The sequence below is a fragment of the Schistocerca serialis genome, chromosome 2 (assembly GCF_023864345.2).
Source record: "Schistocerca serialis cubense isolate TAMUIC-IGC-003099 chromosome 2, iqSchSeri2.2, whole genome shotgun sequence".
In the NCBI taxonomy this organism is placed as follows: domain Eukaryota; kingdom Metazoa; phylum Arthropoda; class Insecta; order Orthoptera; family Acrididae; genus Schistocerca; species Schistocerca serialis.
Window position 1 is genome coordinate 1,146,789,827 of NC_064639.1, and position 10,536 is coordinate 1,146,800,362.

General features: G+C 39.0%; 1 non-coding gene across 1 annotated transcript; it reads right to left on the reverse strand.

Annotated features, from left to right (window-relative positions):
- Window positions 1-1,783: 1,783 nt before the first annotated feature.
- Window positions 1,784-1,890, reverse strand: LOC126458761 (U6 spliceosomal RNA). The gene has a single exon (XR_007585728.1). It is a non-coding gene; the product is annotated as a U6 spliceosomal RNA (small nuclear RNA).
- Window positions 1,891-10,536: the final 8,646 nt, after the last annotated feature.

Below are 10,536 nucleotides of genomic sequence, written 5' to 3' on the forward strand. Positions count from 1 at the left end.
ACCTCGTGGTTTATGGGAGATGGTGCCCGGCCACATCGCACTGCCGACGTCTTTAATTTCCTGAATCAATATTTCGATGATCGTGTGATTGCTTTGGGCTATCCGAAACATACAGGAGGCGGCGTGGATTGGCCTCCCTATTCGCCAGACATGAACCCCTGTGACTTCTTTCTGTGGGGACACTTGAAAGACCAGGTGTACCGCCAGAATCCAGAAACAATTGAACAGCTGAAGCAGTACATCTCATCTGCATGTGAAGCCATTCCGCCAGACACATTGTCAAAGGTTTCGGGTAATTTCATTCAGAGACTACGCCATATTATTGCTACGCATGGTGGATATGTGGAAAATATCGTACTATAGAGTTTCCCAGACCGCAGCGCCATCTGTTGTTGAAAATTGTAACTACTGTAATTTCGAAAGTTTGTCTGCCTGAAAATGTACTGTTGTCCCAAGCATATTGCAACAAACGGTGTATTTCTATCGCTGCTCGTTTAGTTTTTATTGCCATTTCAAATATACCGGTCATTTTTGAAACACCCTGTAGTTCTTTCCATTCAGCAGATCATGTAATTCTTCTTCACTTTCTCTCAGGATAGCAATATCATCAGCGAACCGTATCATTAATATCCTTTCAACCTTGTAATTTAATTCCACTCCTGAACTTTTCTTTCATTTCCATCATTGCTTCTTCGACGTACAGATTGAACAGTAGAGGCGAAAGACTACATCCCTGTCTTTAACTCCAACAACCAACCAACGATCAATCAGCCAAGGCATCGCAGGCAGACATGTGCCGTGGTGAATGGCGAATGTAGAGATGAACTAACAACATCACGAAGTTTCATGCTCGCAGTTTCTTTGTTCTTCCCTCGAGGCTACCAATGCGACAGTGCGAGAGATTCCTGGCGTAGAAAGGCGACGTCTCCGGCCAGAGGACAGAGCCAGCCGCAGATACCGTGGGAAGCCCACAGGCGGGGATCAGCGAGCGAGGGTCAGCGTGCCGTGCCCCGCACGGCTCGCTGCTTTCGCAACAGCACTCAGCAACGCGGAGCAGCGCGGAGGCATGACGCATCCAGCCAGAAGGTGAGCCGCACTACCAGGAAGGCGAGGCGTGCGTGCGTCCTGCGAGGTATTCGCCTTGTGTGGCTGCGTGTCTTACCCTAAGGCACTGGTTCTGCCTCGACAGGCTTTAAGGACGACCGAACTCCATTCCTCGCATATTAAAGCCAATACAAATTACGGCAAACGACGGCTAGAGAGTAATTGCCAAGGCCTTGACAGGCTGACAGGTTTTGTCATTTGTTTCCATGTAGTGTCGCAGGCTGCAGAACACGTTAACGCAGAATGGTTGAAGTAACTCCCACGTTTACGAGGTGTTGATGCAAGATAGACCCTGTCAAGAATAATTTTCCACCCAAGGGGCATTTCATTTGGTTGCCCCACCCCCGCCACCACCACAGAGATTAGATTCCTTTCCATCGGCTCTTCGTAAGACGATAATCATAACAGAAATAGGATTCTAAATCTTATTCCAGTACAGAATATTGAAAGAAATGAAATGAAATGATAGGGTGACATCCCTGGCTGAGATATCCCGCCTGGGGTTCTTCAGCAGTGTGGTTCTAGTACTTCTATTTGACGCCACTTTGTCGACTTGTGTGTCGATGAAGACGGGATGAAATGATCTGGACGACACAAACACCCAGCCTTCGAGTAAACAATCATCCAACCCAGCCGCGAATCGAACCCTTGATTATGCCAACTAGAGGAAGCAACTCTAATTACTTTTTTTCGCTTCACGATTTTGCATGTCATCCTTGCGTAGGGACCATGTTAATCTTCTGTACATCGTTCCGATTTTATTAAATGTCCCGCCGAGGCGAGTACTATACTGCACCACGAATGGTGATCTGCTAAAAGAATGAACAATTCGTTTCCATTTAAGGCAGTTCCCCAGGTCCTTAAAAGCTTTTAGCGAAAGCAGAGAGAACTAAACATCTCGTGTTGTTCCTGCTGAGTGGAAAGATGTGAATAAAAAATCTATAGCCTTCCTTTCTAGTTTAATAACGCAACGAATTAATTTTACAGTCGAAATCTTCTGACCTCTTAATGTTGTTGTTGTTGTCTTCAGTCCGAAGAATGGTTTGATACAGTTCCCCATGCCACTCTATCCTATGCAAGCCTCTTTGCCTCTGAGTGACTACTGCAACCTACATCCTTCTGAACGTACTTAGTGTATTCACCTCCTCGACTCCCTCTACGATTTTTACTCTCCACACTTCCCTCCAACACTGAATTTTTAAGTCCTCGATGTCTCATCAATACCTTCTGTTAGTCAAGTTGTGCCACAAATTTCTTTTCTCCCCAGTTCTGTTGTCTACGTCCTCATTACTTATGTGAGGTAGCCATGTAATCTTCTGTATTCTTCTATAGGACCACATTTCAAAAGCTTCTATTTTCTTCTTTTCTAAACTGTTTATCATCCACGTTTCATTTCCATGGCTATGTGCCATACAAATGCTTTCAGAAAAGATTTCAAACATTTAAATATGATTTCGATGTTAACAAATTTCCCAGCTTCAGAAACGCTTTCTTTGCCGTTGCCAGCCCACGCTTTATATCATCTCTACTTTGGCCATCATGAGTTATTTTGCTGTGCAAATAACAAAACTGAGCTAGTGCTTAAAGTGTCTCATTTCCTAATGTAATTCCCTCAGAATCACCTGGTTTAATTCAACTTTATTCTAATCTATTATCCTTGTTTTGCTATTGTTGTTGTTCATCTTATATCCTCCTTTCAAGACAAAGTCCATTCCATTCAGCTGCTCTTCCAACTCCTGAGCTGCGTCTCACCGAATTACAGTGTCATCGGCAAACCTCAAAGTTTTTATTTCTTTTCCCTGGGCTTTAATTCCTAATCCAAATCTTTCTTTCGTGTGCTTTACTGCTTGCGCAATGTACCGATTGAATAACATCTCACACCCTTCTCAACCACTGCTTCCCTTTCTAGGCCTTCGACTCTTAAACTGCCGTCTGGTTTCTGCACAAGTTGCTCCATGTATTTTACCCCTGCTGCCTTCAGAATTTAAAAGAGTATTCCAGTCAACATTTCAAAAGCTTTCTCTAAGTCTACAACTGCTATAAACGGAAGTTTGCCTTTCCTTAACTTATCTTTTAAGTTCAGTCAGTATTGCCTCACGTATTCCTATATTTCCCCAGAATCCAGACCTATCTTTTTCAAGGCCGGCTTCTGCCACTCTTTTCTTTCTTCTGTAAGGAATTCGTGTTAGTATTTTGCAGCCATGACTTACTAAACTTGTCAGCAACCTCTTCCTTTTGAAATGGAATTGTTATATGCTTCATAGAAGCCAAAGGGTATTTCCCCTGTCTCACACACACTGCTCACCAGATAAAAGACTTTTGTTGTGGGTGGCTCTCCCAAGGCTATCAGTAATTATAACGGAACGTCGTATACGCCCAGAGCCTTGTTTCGACTTAGGCTTTTCAGTACACCGACAAATTGTTCTCGCAATATCGTATCTCCCATGTCATGTTTATCTACATTGTCTTTAATTTCTAATATAGTCTTCAAGTTTATCTTCCTTGTATAGACACTCAATATAGTCCTTCCATCTTTCAGCTGTTCCTTCCTTGCTGAGGACTGGTTTTCCCATCTGAGCTCTTGATACTCGTACAGCTGCTTTTCTTTTCTCCAAAGGCCTCTTTAATTTTACTGTGGGTGGTATCTACTTACCCCTAACGACACGTGCCTCTACATCGTTACATTTGTCCTCTAGACATTCTTGCTTAGCCATTTTTCATCTCCTACCAATCTTAATTTACAGTCGTTTGTTTTCCTTTTCACCTGCTTCGTTTGCTGCATTTTTATATTTTCTCTTTCCATCGATGAAATTCAGTATCTCCTGTGTTACCCAAGAATTTCTAGTAGACATGTCTTTTTCCTATCTGCCCCTCTCCTGCCTTCACTATTTCATGTCTTAAAGCTACCCTTTCATCTTCTACGGTAGTTCTTTCTCCTGTCTTTGTCAATTGTTGCCTAATGCTTCCTCTGAAATCGAGGCCATTTTGGTTGATGTTGCAAAGCCAGATCAACCAGCCTCTGGTTCTTTCAGCTTATCCGCGTCCTGGCTCCTACCTTTATGGCAATTTCTTCCATTTTTATCACCATTTCATAACCACTAAATTGTGGTCAGAGTGTCCGCCTGCTTAGCTGGGTGGTAACGTGCATGCCTCCCATGCTATGGGACCGGGTTCGATTCCTAGCCGAGTTGGAGATTTTCTCCACTCGTGGACTGGGTGTTGTGTTGTCATAACCATCATTTCATCCTCATCACCGGCAGGCAAGTCGCCTATTGTGGCGTCGAATGAAATAAGACTTGACCTCGGTGGCCGAACTTCCCCGGATGGAGCCTCCTGGCCAACAATGTCAAACGCTCATTACATTTGTGGTCAGAGTCAACACATACACGTGCAAACCTCATACAATTTAAAATCTGATTCCGAAAGCTCTGACCTCCCGTTATGTAATCAATCTGAAACCTTCCGGTGTCACCAGGTCTCTTCCACATGTACAACTGCCTTCCATGATTCTTAAACCACGTGAGAGCAAAGATTAAATCAAGCTCTGTGCAAAATTCTATCAGGTGGTCTCCTCTTTCATTTCTTTCCTCTGGTCCACATTAACCTGCTGTTTTTCCTTCTCTTCTTTTTGCTAGTATTGAATTCCAATACCCTTACACAATTAAAATTTCCTCTCCCTTAACTACCTCAATAATTCCACCAAATATCTCTCCAATCTGTCCATCGATGGAACTACTTGACATATAAACTTACGCTATTATTGTAGGTTCTGGCTATCTGTCTGTTTTGGCCACGATAAAGCGATCACTATGTTGTTCATGGTAGCTTACCCGCATTCGGATTTTCTTATTTATTATTGAACCTACTCCTGTGTTACCACTGTATGATTTTGTATATGTAGCCCTGTATTCACCTGACCAGAATTCCTGCATCCGACCTTCACTAAATTCCCACTATATCTAGCTTCAACCCATCCGTTTCCCTTTTTAAATTTTCTAACCTACCTAACCGATTAAGGGATGTAACATTCCACATTCCGATCTGTAGAATGCCAGTTTTGTTCACAAATTTCTCCTCAGTAGTGCCCGTTTGGAGATCCAAATTGGAGACTATTTATTTAAACATACGGTAGAGCAGCATGTCCTTGGGAAAAATTACGGCTGTAGTTTCTCCCTGTTTTCAGTATGGCACAGAACGCACAGCAAGACTGTTTTCGTTGATGTTACAAGGCCAGATCAGCCAAGCATTTAGACTACTGAAAAGGCTGCTGCCCCTCTTCAGGGACCACACGTTTGTGTAGCCTCTCAACAGAAATCCCTCCTACAGAACAGCTACCATTATTGCTGAGGCATGCAAGTCACCTCACCAACAGTTCATGGGGATCGCTTAAAATGTGTAGAATGTTTCTATTCTTAGATTTCGTTTTCAGTAATCAGTTTTAAAGTGAACACTGGGGCTCATTAAAATCCTGTCCTTTTAATATAGCAAGTATCTTAATGAACTGCGGTGTAAGTTTCAAAACTGACTACAGAAAAACAAATCTCAGAATAAAAATATTATAACATTTTAAGAAAGTTATCATTTTTTACTTATTTACAGGTTAACTTGAAATGATGCACATAGTACAGAAAAAAATCTTGACTTTTCGTGATGTTACAGAGATTTGCAGGCTGCATAGGGGAATCGAGGCAGATACCTGCGTGCATATGGATGCAGAAAGCGTCATTTTTATAAACTGTGAAGGGCTTTGTACACCGAAGCCAAATTTTCGAGACTCTATAGTATTTGCTATTTTTATAGCTCGTGATATATTTACTTCTTTCGTTACAAACGTATCTGCTGATTGTAGAAATAAAAAATTGTAGAAATATAATTCAAATTTTTTACAAAATTCAGAAATTTTCTATACACAAGAAACTAAGTTTGGAAATAAGTAAATGAAACAATGTCTTAACTTTATCAGTGATGGTTAACTCTTAAAGACACAGTGTTTGCTGTGGCAAGGTCATCACCTACGCTTACAAAATTTCTGTTTGGGGAGACAACATCTTTAGAAGATTGACCGCTGCTTCTGTAAAAGAAAACTTAATACCCTTTCTCTGTGAACAATATGTGGAAGATAATTCCCTAGGGAGGGACAGTTTCCTAGGGAAAAGTAAAGTACCAAACTGGAAAAGGATGTGAAATTATGGAATACAGAAATAGCAAACAATATTAAAGAAAAGCAAAGTACTATAACGCCTATTTACAAACTAGATCAAATGAACCCTGGGAAATATATCAACAGCAAAAATATAACAAAGAGTTTAATAAAAAGATGCTATAGTGAATCCTATGAAAGATTCATTGTTAATGTCGAACATAACGTTCATAGAAGCAGAATATAGCGTTTAAGCTTATGGAGCATATAAATAAAATGGAGAGAGATACTGCAGAATTAATATAATAACGTAAGTCAATGGATGTACCATTACCTAAATTTATAGTATGATGAATGTAGTGGAGGAAGTTGCTCTATAAAACCTGGTAATAACTCTGTAGATCAGCCTTAAACATAGCAAAAAAACTGCTGGCCTAGATGGCATTAATACTGAATTAATCAAGTATGGAGGAATCATTTTAGAATTCTACTTCCACCATTTATAAACGTGTATTGGATGAAAAGTTTTGTACCTGAAGAATGGAACACAGCTGAAATAGTTTCTATATTTAAAAAAGGCAATAGCAAAGCACAGGAAAATATAGAGGAAAAAGTTTACTAAATCCTGAGTGCAGAAGGTACAGGAAAATTCTCAAACAAAGGTTACAAACTATCGCTGGTGCAATAACATCATAAGAAAAATCAGGCTTGAGAAAGGGACTTACATGTAATGATAATGTATTTATAATAAGGCAAATTACTGAAAAAATGAGGAATTTGGCTTACAAACGCATTTAGTATTTATTGGTTTTGAGAATGCCTTTGGTAAGATAAAAAGACACGTTTTGCGGGTAATATTGGAAATAAAACGCTTTTCTAAGCATTTTGTTAGTACTATAAGCCATCTATCTGCAAACACAAAAATAATTACAAGTTCAGGTTTGAAAATGACAAGAAATTTTAATAAATCAAAGTGTTAGACAAGGGTGTGGTCTTTCACCTACTTTATTTCATTATGCATAGAAGTGTGAAGATGAAATACACTTAAAAATGAAAATAGCAGCTAATGTACCGATAAATAAGCTGTTATGTGCTAATGGAACAACTGGAAGAACATTAGAAAGAAAAAGAAGAATTGCTGACAGTAATAAACAGTAGAGATGAAGTTAATGAGATTTGTAAGAGGCTGTAATAAAATGGATAAAATAAGAAATGAAACAATAAGATAAGATTAAAAAAAAATTCAGTTAATGACAGGACAGAAGAGAACAGAATGAAATGGATGGCTCCTATTGACAGAATGTCAGAAAACAGAATGCCAAAAAAATTATCAATTATCAGCAGACTGGAAACAAAGAACAAGGCAGCCGTCATTGGAGATGGACTGGTGGATGGATGACACAGATTGGATCTTGTGATTACAACATCTAATCCTTGCAAGGGGGTGATGACGACAACAATGATAGTTTCAGTCTGCATGATGTATTTTTGGGAATTGGTTCATTATAATGAACACAGTAAAAATACAGAGCAACTTCATAAAAGTTCTGGATAAGCAGAGTTAGAATAATGTATCAGCATACAACAATAGCATTCTACACATGGACATCTCAAGAACATTTTTCTACACAAGCAACTTACCATCTGATGGCCTCCTCTTCCATCCTTTGCCTCATACACTTCAACCCTTGTCAGTTTTCACTACTAACAGTGAAACATATTACATACAAATCTTCCAACTGGGTTCCCTGTCATCCCTCTCATCTTGGTGCTCCAAAGGTCGTCACTAATTGTGATACAAGAATCATATCTGCACATGCAAATATGGTGAAATTCCAGTTTTCATTGAGTGGGTGATCTGAAGCATGGACACTGATATCCAGGGTCAACAGGGGTACCGTAGATCTCACCCCTGACTCTTAGGAGAAGGAAAAATATACCCTAGTCAGGTGTTTTTATTTCAAGAATGTGAGTTAAAACTCATTATGTAGGTTTTTAACAGGTTTGGAACTGGAAACCTTTTATGACTACTTACTAACAACCATTCATTTTCCAAAATATTAAAAATACCTGATACCCCTAACTTGTCTCTCATTCAAACTATCACATGAGCCCCCTTGACCTAGAGCAGAGGTTCCCAACCTGGGAGTAATTATGCCCTTAGGAGTAAAATGAAATTAAAGAGTTAAACGATTTGATTTTGTTTCAGTCAGGAAACTAAATTATTGTTTAAAAGTAATTACTATTTTCACAGTTTTGTAAGACACTAGTATTGATTATATAAAATGGAAATGAATTGAAGTCCCATGCTTCTTTACAGAGTGTAGGGGAACGATGCGGGAGACCCGCACCGTTTCACTAGGAAAGGTCCTAGTGGAGGTGGTTTGCCATTGGCTTCCTCCGACCGTGATGGGGATAAATGATGATGATGAAGATGACACAGCAACACCCAGTCATCTCGAGGCAGGAAAAATCCCTGACCCCGCCGGGAATCGAACCCGGGACCCTGTGCTCGGGAAGCGAGAATGCTACTGCGAGACCACGAATGGCGGACATTGATTATATATGTTGTTATTAATTACTTTTTCTCAGGTAGTAGCATTAATGTGGTGGGGTTTACAGGTTTCTCACATAGTCCACACATTACACACACATATATTGTGCTTCCTCCCATACATAATGATGATGAAAGTGAGACAGATATGTAACAGATGCTAAATATATCTAGAAAATGTCTTCTCCAATTTGTGGATAGCACCTGCAGTAATCCAGAAATTGCTTCATTACCCACTTCGAAACAGATAGTTGAATTAATTGCCAGCACTACACAATGGTAACTACACAAGCAAGTGACATGATGGAGAGAAGCAATGCAAGGGAAGTATGTTTTATAACAAGTGTGTACTTTCACTGTGGATAGTTAGCTTTCTTACCTGAGAAGGACATTAGCATAGCACCTGTGCTGCACCACGAATTCCTTTGTCATTTATTCTAATACACACAAACACACACACACACACACACACACACACACACACACACACACATACACACACACAGATGCATGCACAGACGCATGCATGCACTCACACAAGCTATATGTCATTCATCTTTCATCATTTAGAAAGTAAATGTCCAAGAGGCGTCTTTAATTCTACAGTTTAGTTAGGTGCCAATTTGGTGATAATGTGCAGGAAGAGGAGGTAACAGAGAGGGTTGGGGGTAATGGTCTAAGAAAGGTTGGGAACAACTAATCTACAGAACATGCTGGCTAGGGCAACTGTGGAACACCCTCTCTAATGAGCTAGGTCAGAGGAGCGCAATTACTGAGTGGGTGCATTGAGTGCAGTTGGCATGTTCTTATTGCGCATACTATTTATGAATTAATTAGATAAATTATAATGTAACATAATATAATATAATTTATTATTTTAATGTGTAAAAGGGCAGGCAGTGATACCATGCCACCTGCTCTCAATGTACTCACTTACTACTATGTATGAAAATTCACATCAGTTTTGAGCACACTGAAAAATTATAGGTCATTCCTAATTCTCATAAAAATTAATGCAGAAATAATGTTAATAAGATTAAATAAAATTTTATTCATATGGACATTTTGGGCACACTAGAATTAATTTAAAGAAATTTCATTTTGTCATGTGAAATTCAGTGTTGGAGAGATGGTCATGTAACACGAAATGATCATGGGGAATGGCCATTGTCCATGAGATGACTGTGATTTAAAGAGAGATTTTGAAAAATCAGAAAATATACGTAAAAAATTTAAAGCAAAAATTGTAGATCACAAAATTCATTGCCATAATTTGTAATTTTCTTCATTTGCTTAATTCTCAGCTTAGTATTGCCTCCTTCACAAAATTGAAAATCCCAAGATGTAATTAATTTCAAATAATTTTAAATTCATTATTCAGTTCCAAGGATATTTAATTCCGTGTCTAGTACTCAAATATTCAGATAGGTGTGAAAATCACATCATTATGGTTTCAACTAATCCAGTTTCAACTACTTTATAAAAAATATATAAGTTTTTTAAATATTTTCACATATGTAAATTTAACTACTTTCACACAAATGTTATTAAAATATTTTCTATATAAATGGTAGCTGAAAGTAAAATGTGTACTACAAATAAAAAGAAATATTCTATAACTGAACTACTTGGGAATTAAAAAAGATAACTAATACAATATTTCGCTTATGTCTACTTTCAGAAAATTCAGATATTAGTAGTCATATTACAAACATTAGCGACATTAATTACACAGAAG